This window comes from Anser anser, assembly GCF_964211835.1.
Source record: "Anser anser genome assembly, chromosome: 6".
Taxonomy (NCBI): Eukaryota; Metazoa; Chordata; class Aves; order Anseriformes; family Anatidae; genus Anser; species Anser anser.
The window spans coordinates 19759622-19780753 of record NC_139726.1 but is presented as its reverse complement, the minus strand read 5'-3'; the positions used below and the strand labels follow the sequence as shown (position 1 = coordinate 19780753).

Here is a 21132-nt window from a genome sequence, read left to right as displayed (position 1 = left end):
ATAAAAAACTGCTAGTGTTATTGCGTATGTTTGTAGGAACAGAGAATGGTATTAACTTTTTAGCTTTTGTGGGTTTTGTTCCAAGTGCAGAATGTAAACTGATCTAATAATGAATTTCAACTTTAAAAAAATGCTAATTTTGTTCACTGTGGCAATATTTTGGGGAACCAAGGGAGCACAACAGAAACAGAATAGTGTCTGTGAATTTATTTCAAGTTGAATTTTTGATATATGCTTATTGCATTTTTATTATTTTTTTTAGGTTAAAATTGATGGACTGAAGCGCCATCGAGTGAATTGCTAATGTATTGTGACCTGTGGAATAGCCAAGAATAGTAGGAAAAAACTGCAGGCTGATGGCCGGTGACACATGTGAAGTCATTACTACAGTGGTGTTTGTTGCATGACTTTTAAGCCAGGTGCTAACCTCTCAGTATATAAACGAAGCAGTCAGAAGGTACTTTGAGCTTTATTTTATCAACAATTAAAAAAACAAATCAACTCTAGGGGAGTTCATTTCTATCTGCCATATGGTGAGAGAGCCAGGCAGGGTTCAGAAAGCCTAAAAGCCAAAGACTGTGGTAGAGAAAAGGACCTGTTCTTTGGACAGGGCAGCTACTGAAGGGTAGCAAGCAGTGTAAGATTTTTCCTAAAAGCCTTGGTGTCTAGATAAGTACCTTAAACACCTGGTGGCATAGTTAGACCTAAAAGTATTTGTGCTATACCATGCCTGAACCCAGAGCCTTCAGAATACACACATGCGGGAGTAGGTCTGCAGGAGTTTGTTTCAGTCAGATTGATGTGATTTACTGCCTCAATACCAGCCCTGTGCCATTTGTTCTCAAAGCAAAAGCAGATGGGTGCCTTTACAGACTGCTATCCTCCTACCCCTGGTTTTTGTTTCGTTTTGTTTGGTTTGTTTTTTGGTGTGTGTGGTGTGGTGTTTTTTTTTCTTCTCCATTATTTGGATACAGAGAGACTTTGATTTTGGCAGGTGTAACGGAGATAAGCCTGATTTGCTGCTGCTGAACTAATTGCAAAGTAACTGATGCAGAGGAGAACCTGTTTTTCTGTGGAATGCGGTACACATCATGAAGAAACTCCTCATGTTCCCTAGGCCCACCACCCAAAGAATTACTGGTAAGTACAACACTGAATGAAGTTGCCTTCTGCTTTTTTCAGGATCTCTTTATAAAGCATCTAGTACCAGTATTTTTAATGGGAAATTCAAGAAGAATAATTAGATATTACCTAAGAATGTTGCCAGTTCTCTACCACTTGTAGTATAACACTGTGTCTCAGCATTTCAGAAAATGGCAAGACATCCTAATTAAAAATTGTGGGGCTAAAATGCAAATAACTTACTTTTAGCTCATATATTAAGAAAACTTATTATGGTACACAAACAGATGTCTGGCAAATAGTGGTTCCTCTAATCTTAAAATTTTGCGGTATTTTTGGTTTTATTATTAACCACCAAAATTATCCACTAAAAAAACTTTATTTATTGGAGTAGTGTCATTCCAATGGAAAATAAATAAAGGAGGTTACTTAATTCTGGTGGTTGATAATAAGATACAAGCCCTGTTTCTGCTTTACAATATGAAGACAGCAGTCCAGATCTCTCTAGGATTTTAGTGATTGTGAGCAGTTACCATTTGATGGCTGTTCAGCACCCTATGTGAAATGCATTAGTGATTTTTGGGGCAATGTAAACAAGCCTGCATTGCTGCTCTGCCTGTTCTCTATATAAATAGACAGGAGAATTCTCCAGAGATGTTAGTCTGGCACTTCTCACAAGCTTTGCATTTACTTACTATTTATTATTAATTGTTAAGTGCTTCCACCACACTTGATACTGTGAAAAGTAGAAAGATACAGTCCCTGCCCTGAGCAGCTTACTTTAGAAGATGAGCAAAACCAACTTATTCTTCTTCTGTGCAACAAATACTGTTTTCTTTGTGTTTTGTTCAAGTTCCCTAAAACTCTGATAATATGGGCTTCAAGGCGGGTTATATAACATTGCTTTACTGACTTTCAGATTACCCAGTTCAGAGAAAAAAAAAAAAACTATCAAACCATACTTGCCTATATGCATTGTGACAGGTTTTACTGTTCTGAACAATTGGTCCCAGCTACTCTCATTTCTTATTCGAGGTTTGAAACCATTTTTGAAAGCTATCAAATTACATGTTAAACTCCCCCAGAAGAGAAAGAACAAACCTCTGGGTGGGAAGACAAGCCGGAGTCATCAGATACTGAATAGCAGGAAAGGCATGATACTAACTGGAAAAGTCTCTGACTAGTCTGTATTCCCTTCTCCATAAGGGAAAAGGTTTTGTGATTTTCCTGGGAATAAAAAATAAATAAATTAATTAATTAATAGGTTAAGCAAAGGTGGCATTTGCTTGAAAAAAAAGGAAGTATGTACACTATATACACCATATTTTGTAATTAGAATGCATATGATTTTATTTTTTATAAATTCTCCTCTGTATTAAGGATTAGTACAAGACACATTTGGTATTTTGTGCCTTCAGTTATGTTTGTTCAGTCCCATTTATTTCAGAGTCCCAAAAATAGTCACCAGTTTTTGGAAGGCTTCATAACTAGTAACCAAGTGCTAAATGTTAAAGTGTGGGTGAATGAGGGGGAATTTTGTAACTAAAATGAAAAGATAAAATGGAAGGAAACAAATAACAGGAGAAAGGAAAAGGGTGACCTGAAGCATGCACAGAAAGAGATAAAAATATTTGGGAAAAAAGGAGAGGTAGAAGAAAAAATGTGATCCAATCATGACAAACATAAAGCATCTCTATAATATTTTCTGCATTCTGTGTGCTTTACTTGTATTAGGCTGGTCTATGAATGAGTTGGTTGCTTTAATTGGACGAGCAGTTATAATGGAAAAAAAAAAAAAGTGGGGATTGGAAGCAGTTAGTCTGTGGGCTTCTGACTGGAGGACTGTTAAAGTACCAGGTCAGAATAGATGAGTGAGTGGACTCCTGGCTCAGCTGTTTAATGCTGGCCCACCAAAGCTAGTGCCTGGAGCTCATTAGGACTACAGGAGCACTGCCTGCAAAAATGGTAGACTGTCTTCTAAGAGGGGTGGTAGGTGTTTGGAGCTATTCAATTTCCTGTTCAATATAAAGAAACCTAAGGCATCTTCAGGTAATAAGCTTTAGCTAAACAGATACTCTATATAGACTGTTCTGAATCTTTTCCCTGTTGATACCTGCTTGTTTCTGTTAAATCAGAGTTACCTCGTCACCATCCACTCATGAAATTCTCAACTAGAAGATCTGCAGGTGCCAGCCTTAGCTGGAAACAAGTACTAAGAATTCAGAAAAACTGGTGGGATAGCTTGCTATCACTTTTTAGGTTAGGATACAACCAGACACTCTTCACTAGCATTACAACCCATCCATAAAATTAAGAACCTTTCATATAGAAGTATTCAAGTCAGTATTCAATATCAGTAGTCTATTCTAAATAATCTAAAACCATCACAAATATCAACATACAGTTTGCAATAAGTGTGGCCCAAAGGGATCTTGACAAACTCATATTTGTTTTAAAGAACAGGCTGAGAGGAATACCAAGCTGACCCAAGTACAGCTTCTCTCAAAATGTGGCTAATGGGAGGTGATCAACTGATGAAAAAGGCCAACTGAACTCTGAAAGTGCATTAGAACAGGCCACAGAAGCAAATAACAGGTAGAGGATCAATATTTCAGACACTTATCAGTAAATTCAAGCAAAACTAACTTAGACACTAAATACTAAAGACAGCTTCAATGTAATGACACAAACACAGATAATTGAAAGTATTCTTTGTGTTTGAAGCTCTTGACTATGTGGTCAATTCTAAAATTAAGCATTCTGGATAGCATCTGAACACTATAAATGGAGAGCGAGGGGAATTAATCTTTAGTTCTAACCATTTAGACAGCACTGAAAGGCAATCAACAGCTACAGAATGCTGGCAAAAATAGTTCTGAATTCTTTAGTGACAATATGTAAAATTAGGCCCAGGCTTAGTTCCAACAAACATTTTTTTTTTTTTTAATTTCCACAGATATATATATTGCACAATGGTTGGAGAAAATAACTTTGGGCACGATGCTCTACCAACAAATTACTTTGTATTTGCTGACTGAGATTTTAAGTAACGATAGGCTAAAATCTTCTGAAACTTCATTTGTTTGGATTTTCAAATTAGAGGGATATACAATGCTTCAATCTTCCTGAAAACAGAAATATTAGATACTAGACACATTTGAAAAAATAAGAGGTTGTTATTGCAAAACAGCACAGCATGCATATATACTTTCCATTAGAGACTCTTCTGTACAGAAGCACGCACATGCACAAAATTTCTGTCTCTGATCAGTTCTTATTTCTCATGATCAAACAAGTTCCCATTCCCAGCCTATCTCCTATACTGTCTTATCTGGTATGGCTTAGACTGGTTTTATCTCCATATCATTTGGGTACAAGCAGCAAGAGATAAGGTAGTAGGAATGCTTCCTCTGTTCCTGTATTTCTACCTTACAGCATCTGCAGGGAAAACAGGCATTGCAAGCCTGAACTACAACATGTAGGCATACACAACAGAGAAATACCTGTCTAGATGCAATACCTGTCACATTATATATATATATATGTGTGTGTGTGTGTGTGTGTATGTATATATATAGGCTTTGAAAATATTATTTGATAATGCCTTGGGTTTTTTGTTTGTTTTATGGTTGGCTTTTTTTTTTTTAAGTATAATTTCTCCAGTTTGAAATTTCTGCTTGTGGTAGGTGTCCATTTCTTCTGGTTAAAAGAATTGTTAATGTAAGCAAAGAAGCATATTTCATTTTGCTTTCTCTGCCAAATTTTAAAACAAAACAAAACACACCATAATATAAAAATAATGTTTGCAATCACTTTATATTTTAGGATGTAAATGCAATCTAATTTCAGCAGTAAAAGCAGTGAAGTAGGCAGCTTCACATGGGTGCATACTAGGAATTCCTTAAGAAGCATTTAACATTTCAGTAGCAAAAACTTTGAACCACAGATGAAAACTGAGCCACAGCAATAGAGGAAAAAGTCATACATAGTTTTATGCGTTTTTTTTCCAATAATAAGCTCAGGAATTTTAGTTTACCAAAACCAATAAAACTCTAAGATTTAGATATTAATAAAAACAAAATCATATTTTTCTACTGTATTATATATTGCATTTTATTCAGCTATTTATTCTATTTTATTTTTTATTTTTATTATTTAGGGAGGAAAACTAATTCTCCCCACCTGAAAGTGTTTCAATGAGCAAGATCATGTTCTAGATGAAAGGTTTTATTATCTTTTTTTAAAATCATTAGTTTTCTTTCACAAAATTAATCATTTGTTCTACAGTTTACTTGCAGGATTTTGGTCAAAAATTATCTAAGTCAGCTTTAGTAATTATTTTTCTTGTTATTACAAGCTTAAGATCCTTTGGGAGACTGTCACATTATATGTCTATATTTATTTCAACTCCCCGTTGTTTCTTTTCAATAAGAAGCTAAGATCAATAGCTCTTGGACTGCAATAGCTATGCAGAGCTCTTTGTCTCTGCAGGCAAGAAATCTCAACCTATATAAACAATGAATTCTCATCACCACAAAAAATGCAGAAAATGCTCTATTCTCCATTTATCCCGAGATTGTGTGAGCAATCTTTCCCTAATACTGATATATTCATAGCAGTTAGACTGCAAAGATATTTGGAAATAGGAAAGATATATTCTGGGGAAAATGCTGAAGGAATCTTGGAAATGTTCCATAAGCTTAATGTATTCTAGTGACTCTTCCTAGTCAAGGAAAATCGTGATTCTGGGACTTCAGGATTCTGTTGGATATAAAGTATGAAAAGCAAGGTAGACAGGCATTTGAATTAATGAAAGCATTACCAATGCATCCTAAATAGCTGGAACTGTACTTTTCAGTGTGATGCCATTTAGGAAAGACCACCTTTTATACTGCTCTTGAGTTGTTTCACGAGTTTCACGCGTTTTTGTGGCGCCCTCTGGTTGTGTTTTGGATGTTAAGAGATTCAAAAAATGCTGCTGTTCTGCATCTCCTGGGAGGCACCAAAACCAACCAACCAACCCCTCATTCCAATTATAATTTTATTGCACTGAAAAGCAAATCACAAAAATGAATTTTCTTTCAGACACTTCATCTGCTGCTTATGATGGCAATGTCCAGAACATTAGCTTTCAAGGGTTTATAATAGGACCAGAACAATATATTTGCATAGTTTTTACCAAAGTAAGACCAGAAGAGAACTTTTCCATTCAAAAAAAATCTTTGCAATTAAAATTTTAAAAGATTTGAAACATTAACAGAATCATTAATACAATTTGGAGAGTAGAGGATCCTTCAGCTCCAAAGTCAGGAGTCACATCTCAGTCATTTCTGACTTGCATAGGCCTGCTGCTTCTCCTTGTTTTCATTTTCAAATCTCAATTAAAAGATTGCTAAAAATACAGAAAATGCTTTCCTACTATTGACATTTTAAGAAACTGTCATGTTTCACTTAAGGCAGTTATGCTGTTCCTACTGGGGTGGCATGCAGTGAGCACAGGCACTCATGTGACTCACAGAAGGTTTCCTCTATAAATATATGCCCAAATGATACCAAAAATAAAGTCTGTGATTCCCAAAGACATTTGTGAGGATTTTCAGTGTGGTTCAAAAGTAAATGTACACTAACAGTAATCATTGTGAATGTTAAGGGCAGATTACATTTTACCGGAATAGCAGAATACAGTTAAGCAACACATCCTTAACCAAATGAGAAGAAAAGGAGAGCAATAGTAAATAATTTTATCTTTGGTATTCTGGATGCTGAATGTTGACATATCAGGTATGGACTCCATTTTATGACTGTATATCAAAAGCTGAAATAAAGAAGATTAAGCACTGAAGGCTTGAAGAACAATAGTATTATTCATTAATTATAGCAAGCCTCAGAAATTGTGACATTTGGAACTGCCAATGGAGGACCACCGATCTTACTCCAAATTTATAAACTTTAAAAATCACATTTGAAAGAACTATTGATCAGTTACATGCATGTCAATTCTAGGTAAAATACTGAAGCATTTTGGACTTGAGCAAGAAAAAATGTTTAGAGGCTAAAGCTGTAACTACAGTAATCAGCATAAAGATAAATCTTGTCAAATTATTCTTTTTTGACTAGATCATAGATCTGTTTAAACAGGAAAATGTAGAAGCATAGTTGTTGTTGTTGTTTTAAGGCTCTAAGTATTACCTTGTAAAGCACTTACTTTATTTGAAAATAATAGAGAATATATTAGGTGGGCTAAGCCTGGACTGATAAATTTTAAATATTAGTAATGAGGAGATGTAATTAAGTGGTATGTCTAAGAAGGATCCCCCTATGAATAAGTTCTTGATTTGGTTTATTTAGTACTTTTGTCAGTTATATAAACAATGCTGTAATGTTTTTAGTGGTAAAGTTTATAGATGACATGAAAAAAGAACAAGGTCAACAAGGTTGCTATTTCAGAGCAAGCTGGGTAGTCTGCTTTAACAACTTAAGTTAACCACTACGTTTGTGTATAGCCAAATGTAAGATACAACAATTGGGACTTCAGAAAACAGAATAGAAAATTTCATTTTCAAATGGAAAAAAAAAAAAAAGAATAAATGAAATATTCAAAAGACAAAAATGGCCTTAAAGTAAATGGTCTGGGAAAGAAGGCTGATGTGATCCTGTGATGAACAGAATGGGAAACAGTGAGTGGAAGCAGGGACATGAGGATGGTATCAGGCATCTCATCAGGTCTCTTCAGAATATTCTGCATTTTGTTCAAGAAACATTTTGGAGTTCTAACATTTTATGGGGGAGCCACAAAAATGTTTTGAGGTACTGGCAATGAGATTTATCCAGGATTAAGGAATTAAAATTATGAATTTGCTGAAGAGAAAATTAAAAAGCCCATATGACTGCTGGAGAATATATTATGCTGGGACTTCTCAGCATGTCTGTCAACGAAGTAATATAACATAACAACCAGCAGTTCATAGTAGATAAATTCACCTTGTAAAATGCAATTTATTGTAAATAAATTTTGGAACAGCTTAACACAAAAGGATATACCACTGATCTGGGCCTTTTAATTCACATTCAAAGCAAACAAGGTTTAGGCTGTTCAGTTCCACTTCGAAATTTGTTAGCTTAGCAATTTTTCTATTCATTTCAACTTAAAAGAATATTTTCTTACGACTAATATGGACAGTTCTGTTTTAAGATGACTGTAATCAAATTGTGTCCCTTAGAGGTCATAAAAGAACTTCTCCCTGATGCTCAGATTAGTCAGCTGTATTCTATTTATTCCTTTTGTTCTGAATTCCTTTGAGGCAATATAAATTTGCCACTGGGTTTTAGTTTTTGGAATGCACATGTAGTCTGAAGGAATAGTGGGAATTAGCCAGCTGTACCTTGCTCATGAAATCAGCTTTAAAGTGATTGTCAGGCTTGGGGCTGCAGCTCAGCAGATAAAAGTTTTCAAGGGCATTTTCCATCCTATCCTGCAGCACAGGACATCTTGATGCCTTTCACCTAGCAATCACTTGCCCTTGGAGGCACTGGCAACATTTCTTTTGCTTCTACTCTGTACCGTGTCACCCAGTTATTTCATCTCCTCCTGATTTCAGTCAAAAGAAATAAATCCATGGTTTCAGTAGAGGAGTAACTGGGCTAAATCTAGTGGAGTGAAGCTCAGACTAAGCATTCTAGCCTGTGAGGACTGCAGTTCTATGAAACAATGCTGCTTTTATATTTTCCACCTTTTATTTTGCTTAAAATAATTTAACTATCTGAAAGTAGCTGAAAGTGAGTGAAATCATGAGGAATTAGCATTAATTTCTATGTTCCTATTGAAAATACTTAAGATTATCTCTTGGTAATGGCAGATTTAAACACATTGTTCCAGTTCCAGACTGGGCTTACTCTACTCTTGCAGATTGAGTGACACAAGGAGAGGGGAGAAGGAAAACGTCTATAGACCCTTACAACCAGTATCAGAGTAACCCTGCTTAGGCAAGCAGCTACTGCATAGTTAGCATCCTCACGGAAGTCCTATGTTAAAGGGGGGGGGGGGGGGGGGGGGGGGGTGGCAAAAAAAAAAAAGGCTTGATCCTGGTCTCTGAGTATTGGAGGAGGTTTGCAGAAAATTTAGTGGGAAACCCACTGTTTCCAGAAAGACGGTAAATCAAAATAGAAATCCTGGAGGAAGGTTTGAGACCACAGAGCTGTGGTTATAGGCAGAGAGTTCTATTAACTTTTCTATTTAAGTATACCACAGGAATCATCGCATCTCTTGTGGGAGAGAGCTCAATCTCCTTCCCAAGTGACTCCATTTAGACTTGGAGCTTTTAGCTGGCTTCAGTCAGTTCTTCTGAGGTAAGAGAGCAGATAGGTTTGCATTGCTTTACTTCCACCTTTAGACACAAGGAGACCAAAATTTGTGTTTTGGGAGAAAACGACTCAAAACTGATGTAAATTGAGATACTGATTTTCAGGAGGAACATGGTCTCTGACAAGGCTGTAAGAGGCATCCTAGTACTGCAGTGTGGAGGATGAAGAGGAGAAACTTGTTTTCTCAAGGTCACGTTACCACAGGTTCCAATAAAAATTAAAAAAAAAAAAGTTGAAGAACTAAATATGCAATAAAGAATTTTGTTTTATTAAAGTGTCATAAATAATAGAAATTGCTGAATTCAGATGAGGTGATCTGGAAAAAATAGGAAAAGTATTTTCCCTCGCTGACCTCCAGTTAGTGGTTTGAGTATAGCGATAGCTGAATCTTGAAGAGCCACTCAGTAGGAAGTGGCTGAGGAAAGGGGAATTTCTGCAAAAGATTTTTGTGAGATCTCATTGTTTGAGGGAGTGTTGAATCAATCCAAAAGAGACAAACATAAAATTCTAATATTGTTAAAACACACAGCTATTTATGTACTGCTTTGGTCAATTTGTTGTTAATTTTATTTTTAGTCTGCCTGACAGCAAACCAAACAGTGGCTCACAAGGACATTCAGTTTACTTTTAAACAAGAGGGAATGAAAAAGAGACAGCTGTGTCAAAAAGATGAGCAAGATAAGCAAAATAATTTATCTGTCCAAAAATAACACAGTTATATGACTCTTTGTCCTGTAAGATTCAAAATACTATTGATGATTTAACAATTATTATGTTGTTATTAGTTCAGCATTTACTTAAATAGAGGTATTATTCAGGTAACACAGGTTTAAAAAAGAAGGCATTATAGGAGTTACTGAATTTTCTTTAGATTAAACAGAGTTGAAATCCTTCTTAAAGCTTATACGTAGTGCTCGTAAGCACAAGACGTGGCCATTTAAGCTGTAAGTGAAATGTGTACACAAGCCTGACTCTATAAAGAGTGTTGTCAAGGAAATATCTTGCTATATAAATAAATAATACGATGCATATAGGTCAGCCAAGGACTGACCTCAGAACCTGGGCTTTGCAGGGTATAACTAACAGCACCCTAAATCCTCCTGCTCTGGAAGGCCTTCTCACGACTTACAAAGAAGATTTGGAATATCTGGCATGTTGGATCACTATCTCTAGGTATGGAAGCAGGTTTCATGTTTAGGCAAAAGGTATTGACCTGAAAGACTTGTCTCATTCTTACTAGTCTTTTTCTCTGGGTTGATGGAGAAGAACTAAAGACAGAGTCGTGATCTGACCTAGAGACCTGTACATCATCTGCATTTAATCCGCTGGATAAAACGGCTGAACAGTAACCATAGTTTGCATGTCCAAAGTTTGGATGTGGAATATATATCCTGAAAAGCTCTGATTACTGCTCAGTAAGTCCTCTATTGAAAATAGCTGCAGATGCCAGAGACACAGGCTTTTTAAGGCAATTTTGAGCTCTTATAGATTGAGCTATGTTCAATTAACTATCAGTCTCCTGGGATTAAAAGAAAGAAATCAAAGAGAATCTGTCATCTACTGGAAGCATCCAAATGATGGATATAGGAGGAACAGAATCCAGGAGTAGGAACATCTTCTTTAGTGGGGAACATATACATATTTTGAAAGCACGTGACTAGTCACCCACACCTTTTCTAGCTTATTAACTACAGTTAATAAGCAGATTTCTAAAATCTCAGGCAAAGTAGAACACAAAAAGTATCACTTTTCTATAAAGAACCAGATATGAATTCTACTCTTTTTTTCTAGAACTATAAGTATTTCTAAGAACTGAAAAGAGATTAAAACCTAACACAGGCCTAAATATAGTTTGCTTGACAGGCCTAGGTTCCATGTCAGCTGAAGAACTTGAAAAATAAGCTACTTGGATTCAGAATGACATTGATCTTTCTGTGTCTTTTGTAGTTTGCATGTTGCTAGAGGGTATGACCAGTCTTGTGAACCAGTTCATGTAGTAGGTCTTTCAAGATTTTGTGTTGGGCAGTTCTGTGTCTGTGCTGAATCAATATCACAAATGATGCATGCTGAGGGCTATTTAGGATGTTTTCTGAAAAAAAAAAAAAGCCTTATTGCTATTTGTGCTAATGTTACATTTATTATGCTGAACCACAAATTTGATTTGCTTGACATTGTTCTTAGGCACCAACTCGGCTTGGAGTTCAAAGTACCAATGCTACAATTTATAAAAAAAGTTTTTTGTGGATGACTTACAACTTTTAGTCTCCAAAACGACACATGTATTATTACTTACTATTCAGCTCACAGGGACTAGTTTAGGGAGTTTTATTAGAAAACAAAACAAAATAAACAAAACATAACAAAATATGCAAAACAGCAGAGTTTTTTTTTTTTTTTGTGAATTAAGTACAAAAACAGTGGCATTGGAAATCAGTGTATATATACTTTCAGGGGTATAATAAGCAGCCCTATAAATCTTACCAAAATGTGGGAAAGAAATTTAAAAGGCTATCATACCTAGTTTTATTTGCAGAGGAAAAGATGCCAAAGAGAAGTCAAAGAACAATGTGTGACCATTAAGATTACTGTCACCTTGACCTACTCAATGTTAACAGAACTGAATTTTAGAACTTTTTTTTAAATTATTATTTGGTTTATATTTTATTCAGTTATATTTTAGGATTACATATAATGTTAAATATCTGAAACTGCATGTATGTAGAAAATTATATTATTGGTGATACCTATTTGAAGAATTTGCACTGAATATGGGGATTCAGTTTTCACCAATCAATGCCAGAATACTCAAGCATTTGGAGGAAAATCAGGGATCTTTTTGTAAATATGTAGAATACTAAACAAACAGAATAGTCCAGAAAGGAGACTTGAAAACATTGACACATTTCATATTTAAAACATAGAAGTTAATATGTCTGGAAATATTAGTACTTTTTAAAATACTTTGTAATATAGTTTCAAGAATGGTAAGTAAATATTATTCAAGAATAATATTTAGAATTGTACTTCTGCCTATTCAGATATTGGTTCTAGTCAGACACTCCACGAATTTTAGTCAGGTAAAGGAAAAGAAACTTCCTTTTTGACTAGACTGCCAATGATCGTTATTGTGATATGACTGGATCAAATCATAAAAAAGTATATGCAAAGTAGATTTAGCATGCTGTTTAATGGTCTTGACCTGTTAGGTACTATTCAAAGAAACAAATTAAAAGCTTTTGCGACCTAGTTCAAAAAAAGGAGAAGTGCATTTATTGTTTTTTTCTAACTGAAGTAGCACATACATTAAAATGTCCAATGTTATCAGAGAGACTGGGATAATGGACTCATTGTATACGGAAAAAACAGTCTATTGATAAGTGTACACGAGATCAGGTCTAAATACACAGTTTCATTATGGTATTGGGTTTTTTGAAAACTGTGATCCACTGTTTACACATTTCAGCTTGAATCACTTGTGAAAGTTGTTCAGAAACACAAGGGAGAAATTATTTTGAGAAAAGAAAGCAAGGTCAGTGAAGGATAGAGGTGGTGGTGGAGAACCAAAAAACTGCACCTCAAGATATTGTAGAAGTCTCTCCAGTCAGTGTTACTGGAGCATTTTAATGTTTTACCAAATCCCAAAGGGAATCTATCTTAGTATGAGCAAACCTCAAGTAATGATTTATTTATGCACCAAGCATCTTAAAAGCAAGGTGTCTAAAAAAAAATCATCCTGTTTACTCAAGGTTGTTGGCAGGAATAATGTCTGTGAGATACTGCTTCCCTCATTTCAGCATGGAATAGAACCCTGTTGAAGTAAACTCAGCCAGTAAGGATAATGTTAGAGATGAGCATTGTAACTTCTGACAAATTTTACATGAAAGGAAAATTCCTGAATTTGTTTCGTAAGCTTACAGTATTCTGTGATACTAGCAGTATCTTTTTAAGACGTGTTATAGCTGAACAGTCGAGATTGTTTTGTACTTAGTACTCACATGTTAAACTCTCAAACATTTATTTATATTTTTATCTCTGCTCTTGCGTGATAGGCAATCTAATCCATTCTTTTCCAGTCTAACCATTGTGTCCTACAATCATTTGTATCCTTTTGCAGAATACAATTTAAAAAATATTTTTTTTCCTTTTAAACTGTTCTTATTTACTTTGACAGAAATCTTTCTGCTACTGGGACACTAGAATAATGCAGTTTGGAGACTGATAAAAAAGACTTATTTTCTTGCCGCTGTCAAGCATTACACTCTACCACTCACATCATCAGTGCAGCTGGCTCAGAAACAGTTGTTCATTAATAGCCCTATATGAAAGCAGTTATTTTATCAATTTGTATTAAGATATTCTTGACTTGCCAGCAGAAGATCAGGCCAAGTTAATCCAGAGCAAAAATGCTTGTAAGAACTATCATAAAGCAGGAAGTTTTGTAGCCCGATAGCAGAACAACTTAGCTAAATCCTGAGTGAGGTAAATGATTTTTACACTCCAGACAGAAACTATGGGTTGAAGGTATATTCTGAATGATAATAATTTAATGTTTACAAGTGATTACTATGTATTTTACTTATCCTTGTTATGAAGAAGTATGATGAAGCTAAGTAATTGTTCTGCAATTAGATATATAGGTTGTAGGCAAGATCATAGAAAATAAGTCTGGAAAAGCTTTATCTAGTACATCATTTTGCCAGAGATGGAATCAGCTGTATCAAACTTGTCTAACAGATATTTGCTTAAACTGGAACATCAAACAAACTGCGTATTGTTTTTGTAATGCTGACAGTCAAGTTTGCTAGTCTGTTCATTCAGATAGCATGATAGCATTTTCTGTTCAAGTCCTGTGCTTTGGGTTTGTTTACCTATAATTTATTCCATAAAATTTATTTCTTTTTCTACCTGATGCAGTCAACTTTTGATTTTCTGTAGGCAGATTACTGGGTTGATATCTTAACTATGCCATGGCTGTGGAGGCATCTGAGCTGTCTTTTGTAGAGTAGTGTGGCTGCTTTTTAGTTCTGAGTGCCATGATCAACAGAATCACCAAGCTTTTGCACTTCAAGAAAGCCCTCATTGTATGTTCCCATAGCCTAATACAGGTCTTGATATTTTGATCTCTTGATTAACCTGGGCCCAATGTGTAAACAGTTTTCTTGTTTTTCTAGCACTCTTTTTTTAACAAATGCAACACTAAAAGTAAAGGCTTTTGAATTTATAAAAGGTTTTAATAGGTAACCCTCAGAAGTCAATACTAATGCATGAAAGAATAAATGCACCAAAGTATTTTTGATATTATTTGCTGATGTGGTTAGATAAAAAGTTACTGATTTCAAATAGAACGATTGTTTAAAAAATCACTCTGAAATGATATGTCCCTTGCTTTTCTTTTTGTTTGTTTCCAAATAATAATTTAGCTGCACAGTTAGTATATTGAGTTATTAGTGATCTATCTTTACTGATCTTCCTTTTTTTTTTTTTTTTTGACATTCTCAAGAAAGCAGAGAAAATCATATTCCACAATGGACTAATGAAAGATATATGTCAATAAAAAAAAAGTTTAACTTGATCACATTTGGTGGAAAAGCCCATAGTATGCTTATTTAGAAAAGAGAAATTATAATTAAAATAGATCTTTTTTAATTGTTTTTTTTTTATTCCTTTCACCTTCACCTTGCTTTTCCCATTTCAGATGAAATCATGTGTTTACCCTGCTAATGGCATAACTGTGTGTAATAGTCCCTGTACCTAAACTAACTTCTGTAAATTCCAGCCAGTGTTCCCAATCTTATAATTTTCAGGCAGGAATAATTTTGTATGGGTGCTTTGTGATATTACAACTTTTGCTGAGTTCAGCAATCTGTCTTTTGATGTTGCCACAATGTTGTTGCTGAGTTCCTTTCTCCAGCATTTAATGAAGCCCATAGCAAGTTTCAGAGCTGTATGGAAAATTATGTCCATTATTTAATCCATTCACCCCAATCACATCTACTTTAAAAAAGAAGGCGCATCAAATTTGCTTTCATAAATACTGTTTCATGGAAAGTACTTTCATAAAATGGCATTAAGTATTATTAAGTCATACTTTCTTTTATTCTGCAGGTGATATATTTGTTGTCAACACCATACTGATCTGTGATTTTAAAAATTTGCATCCAGTTGCAATTACTTTTGATCATGCCTAATAAAACTGTTTCAAATATAACTAGAAAACATAAGATGTACTATCCTAGTGAAACCTTTCCCTCTTTTATGAGGACAAACTCTACCACTAAAACTATTCATTCAACAATAATTTGTATATGCATTATTAGTGTTTAAGGCTCTTTACTTACTACTAAGATATTCAAATAAAATATGAAATACAAGTTATAAGCAATGATTTTCATTAATATAAAGCTGCTTTTTCTAAACAACAAGGTTGTGTAAGTTTCTAACTGCTGGCTAAGCCTGGATACTTTTTTCTCCTCTTGTGCCCACCACAGAGGAAGTATTAATATGTTTCAAACAATAATAAACTAGAAAATATCCCAGGACTTCTCCCTGGAAAATATATAAAATAACTGTAAACATCTTCATAATCAGGAATGTATCTTACCCATCATTTTCTTGAACATATCAAAATCTCTATAGAGTAAGCAGTTTAACCTCTGTAACACCAGGTGAAACAGATATCAAATGGCTGTTTCCCCAGAAACAACTTACTTGCATGCAGTAAGATTTATGTAAGGGAACAGCACTTCCCATTGGAAATTTATCCTAGTACTTTATCTTATAACAATGCTTTTCTTTTACTCACCACAATGAGTAATATACAGACAAATGTATGCAGCAGCAGTCTGTCTCTCCTCTCTCCTTTCTTATTTTTCCTTGCTGTTGCTCTCTTATTAGCTGTAGCTATGCAGTCCTGTAGACAGTGTGAAAGGAGCTCTGCTACCTTGATAGTAAGTACAGATGCAGCTTTTGCACTTGCTCTCTGCCTCACGTTTGTAACACCCTCAGTCCTTCCGGTCATTCATTCCAGGGGAGGAATGACACCAGCATTTCTGAGCTCTTCTTGTGTTTTCTTCCAGAGCACTCGGGGAAAGCAGACTTCGTGATCTCCATGCTAACTACCAGCCTGCCTGCTGCCAGTTCTCCCTACTTCTGCCAGTGATGACATTCAGCTTGCTCCTCCACACAGGATACAGCACTGATTCCTCATTATGTAAGGCAGTCTAGGTCAAGTGTAGGAGAGACACTGCTGGCCCGAGCAAGCTAGTGGATTGCTCTCTCAGCTTCATGCTTCATGGGGTCTGGAAACTGGATCCTGATCTTTGCTACATCTTCTTGGGTAAATGTTTTTGCATGATTTAAATGGTTACTGTGCTATTTTTCTATGCAGATAGCTGTCAGCCATGCTGTGAATTGCAGAGAGAATTTGTTAGGTGAAACCAGCTCTGTCAGCATGATTGAATTATCAGAGTAGTAGCTCTTCTAAGCATCTCAGCTTTAAGAAAATTTACAAATAAATAAATCATAAATTGGGTTTGTTTAACAAACATCTTTTCTAGCCATATGGGGATTATTGTTGATTTCACTGATTAAGCAGTGAATGAAAGCCATTTGCTTAAAGGTGGTGTTTGGAACCATTATTGGATATAGCTATTAGCTCTGAGAGCTTTACTGCAGTTCTTGGCTATTGCATTGTTTTACACTTTAAAATAAAAATATGCTTTTTATTAAACAAAATGGAAAAAAATGCATTAAAATTTCTTGCACTCTTTGGTTATTTTTGAATGTAGCAGTTAAATCCAGGATTCTATTTCCTATTTACTGCATTAATGCATGAACCTATATGCTTCTGAAATGCATAAGACAAATACTGCAGATAAAATTACATCAAGTGACTGCTCTGCAGAATGCCAGAATAGTATGTTAGCTAGATTTATGTTAGAGGGTAGCTTTTTTACATGTACCATATAGAATTCAAAGATCTATATATATTTACATGTAGTTGAATACTAGTCTGTAGTGAAAGATAGATTTTTTTCAGACGGATTATACATACAGAGCATTGTCGGGTGCTGGAACGTGTGATTATACTGGAATGCAGCAGAAGAGGCCCTGGAAAGTAACAGCATAGCACTGATACTGCAGTATTATGTAGGGAATTTCAACAAGGATAGCTTGCTTGCTAAGGACACTTAGAATCAAATACATTCAAAAATATTTTTGATGTATTTGAAAGAGTAATTAGAAAATTCATGGTTTTGTACAGTACCTTGGACAGCAACTTTTTTCCTCCCCTAGTACTGCAGAGGCTTCTTCGTGGCAGTTGGGACCTTGTAAAAATTAAACTCTACAAATGTAAGACACATTAAGGAATTCCAAAATATAGGGAAATAATAAAATTACCTGAGATGAAGTTTAGTCAGTATGTGTATCAATCAGTTATATTAACAGTTTGCTAACAAGATTTCATTTATTATGTTAATGGCTGTCAAAACAGAAAATAAAAAAAAATACAAAATTATTTTCTATTGACTATATGGCATTTACAGAATTTTCATGTCTAATAGGTACTTTTTCATTCTAGGAATAAATACCAAGGTCTCTTTCTTAAATTGAAATAAGGTTGAATATTAATATAAGATTATATGAATATAAGATTTCAATGGGAACAGTGGAATTAATTTAAATATGCCATGTTGTCCCACTCACTCTAACCTCCGCCCCCCCCCCCAAAAAAAAGTGGTTCTTCACACTGTTCTAGAAATAACTGATAGAATTCAATTTTAACACTTGTTTGTAAGTAAGTTTTATTTAATTATTAAAAAATAATATTTTATTTTATTTTTAATCATTTGCTAATCATATTTAAAAGCTTTCTTTCTCTGGAAAAGAACTGCCAAGCAGTCATTTTTCTCTTCATCAGTTACTTAATCACTTTTTAATTTATTTTTTTTTTTTAGTAACAGTTAGGTAGATCTATTTTGTGATTTAGTAGAAACACCAGGCCAGTGCCTTTATAAACTACTCTCAGCGAGAAGTTATGTTCAAGAAAATATGATATGCTTTTGGTATTTTGAAATCACCTCTATTGCAATGCAATATATTACACCATATAATATTTTATAGACAACATTTTATAGTTCAGAATACAGAAGTATGTCTTGTAAACAAACTCAAAAGTATAGTATAGGAGCTTAGAACAAAACCGGTAGGCACCATTCATTATTGTAATGATGTACTTCACATTCTTTGTTTCTTGCTGCCTGAAGTGTTCTAAAATAGTTTTCTATTGTATTTTAGTACATTGTTCTGTTTCAAGAGTGGGAGCTTTTTCTTACTTGTTTAAAGAATCTATTTAAAACAAACAAAAAAAACCACAAAACATTATCTTTAAATGTATGGTGTTTTTCTGGAAATGTTGTTATTATTTTTTGCACAGTAGTTCATAGCAGGACAGGCAAAGTGTCTCTCAGCACACAAAGCTTCAGATGCTGGAACTGGGATACTAAGAAAATGGTGTTTCCTGTGTGTACTTACGTATAATATATTCTGGTATATCACTTTATGGCTGAAAAATTGAATCTGATCTGTATGATATGTTATGAACCCACTATTATACAGGATATGGACCATTAGTGGTCACTGCCTCCTCCTGGTATTTTCCTGTGGTTTCATGGTATTGCCCAATCCATGGCTACATCAGTAGCTTGCTTTTGATAGCTTGCATATTCCTGCGCATGACAATATACAGCTTGAGTTTCTCACAAACTTTTCTCTCCACTTTTCCTCACAGTACCAGTGTTTTCTGATCTACAAGGGACTGTACTTCCTTCATAGTCATGGAAATGCCATTTAAACTGAGGAGCATGGAAACAATACGGAAGTGTAAATTGAAGTATTTTAGAAAAATGTGTTTAGCATAAACAATGGGAATACCACTTTTTTTTTATGATCCACCACATAAGCAAATTAGACTATTAGTTTCTATAAATAAATTTATATCTCACATGATTTCTGCCCACTTTGAGTAGTTGATATATATATATATATGTTGTGATGACAAATATATGCCATTAGTGCTAATTTGAAAAAGAAAGACTGCAAACTGCATTTATCTGATGTAACATCTAAATTTAAGTCTGTAACACTATAATTCACAAGCCTTCCATGTAAGTTTGAACTCTCAGAAATTCAGATATTTCACTGTCCAGAAGTGCTAACTTTTATTTGCATTTAGTAGAGAAAAACATTACAATTGTGACAAAAATCAGTTGCTATAGAAATGGACTATGTTTATCTCTTTTGAAGATACCTTTTCAGCAGCTGGCAGATGTGCTCTCTTACTTTTGCAAGCAGTTATTAGTCTTTAATTAAGAGGATTTCCCCAGTTTTCATTGAAATAAGTTGGAAGTAATCTTCTGTTCAGTACTGCTATAATCTGTGTAATTTTTCCAGGTCCTGGCTCTCCATGACAATATTCTTGATTGTATGTATAGCTTTTCTGACTGCAGTACATTGTGTTCACATAGTTTAGAAAACAAAAGCCTCCTGGATCATCCTGTTCACCAGCTTCTCTATGGAGGATCTTAGATGGCTCTTTCTTTATATATTAGATGGACTACTCCATTACCCAATTTCCACATCCACTGCAATTTGCAGAAATCATTCGCAGAAATAGAAACAGTTACTGTGAATACTGTGAAGAATCAAGGGAGATTTCTTAATGCATTGGCAAATAAAATGTTCCTCAGACATTGTTATTTCAAAAAGAAAATATTGCTCTTAGCCCTTTATTAACTATGTATATAGAACACACTTTTGCTTTGTTGATTTCATGGTTTACCACCATGGTTGCACACCTAAGCTTTTAAAAGTTAATTTTAAAGATTTATTTATGTTAAAATAAAACTGTAATTGTTGCAACATAGAAGCTGAAATAGGATAGTCTCAAACAAAACTACATTCTTTTAAGTTGGATTTCGTACGTCCCTGTCAGAGAGGAAGAAAAAAAAAAAAACTGTGCTGCAAAGGATAACCAGAGAAGGACTTCCAGATGAATCCTTTCATCTGCTGAAGTAAACCAGAATGCCCCATTGCCTGGTGATCACTAAGGTTGGGCAGTTTGTGGCACTTGAGCCAAAACCTTACTGTGCTGTTCTTCACCAGTTCTCTTTAATATTTGCACATTTGAGGGAGAACCAAGAGTAGAACTGGTCGAAATTTGTAGGAGGGTATGTAAACCACAAATCTGCATTAAAGCAAAGTTACCAGGTCTGCAGAATCTGAAATCTGCAAGATTGCAAACTCAAGGCTGAAGTAATGGAAATTTGACTGACAACCATGTCCATGCTCTGCAGGTTGTGTACACGCTCTCTTTTGGTTCTGTTGGGTGGCCGCTTCAGCCCATGTCCATTAAGGTGATTGCTCCTACTGTACTCAGAACAGAAGAAATTGTAACAGTACCTGCAGGGAGAAGTGATCAAAAGTTTATAAAGTAAATGCAAGTATCATAGACTTTCTTGGTTTAGAAAATTGTTTTATTTTACTAGCTATCAGTAATGTCTTATTTGTTCAGACAGTAAAAAGGGCAGGTTGCATTTCGAGGGGGAGAGGGCAGGGAGATCATGTTTATTAATTTTCACTTTATCTTAG

General features: G+C 34.9%; 1 protein-coding gene and 1 long non-coding RNA gene across 8 annotated transcripts in view; one reads left to right on the top strand and one right to left on the bottom strand.

Moving 5' to 3' along the window:
- LOC310901395 overlaps positions 1–21132 on the bottom strand; it is a 119132-nt gene that overhangs the window by 80174 nt on the left and 17826 nt on the right. The window contains exon 5 of the long non-coding RNA XR_014585759.1: positions 16286–20943. This is a non-coding gene — a long non-coding RNA (uncharacterized lncRNA). The remainder of the gene's footprint in view (positions 1–16285; positions 20944–21132) is intronic.
- LOC310901352 (sodium channel protein type 1 subunit alpha) overlaps positions 16680–21132 on the top strand; it is a 99605-nt gene continuing 95152 nt past the window's right edge. For 5 of the 7 annotated variants that reach the window (XM_083840714.1, XM_083840711.1, XM_083840712.1 and 2 more), the window contains exon 1: positions 16687–16819. The gene's annotated coding sequence lies outside the window, so the exon portion shown is untranslated. Of the gene's footprint in view, positions 16820–21132 lie in introns of all 7 variants that reach the window. The other 2 variants (XM_083840713.1, XM_083840710.1) reach the window with 1 other exon arrangement.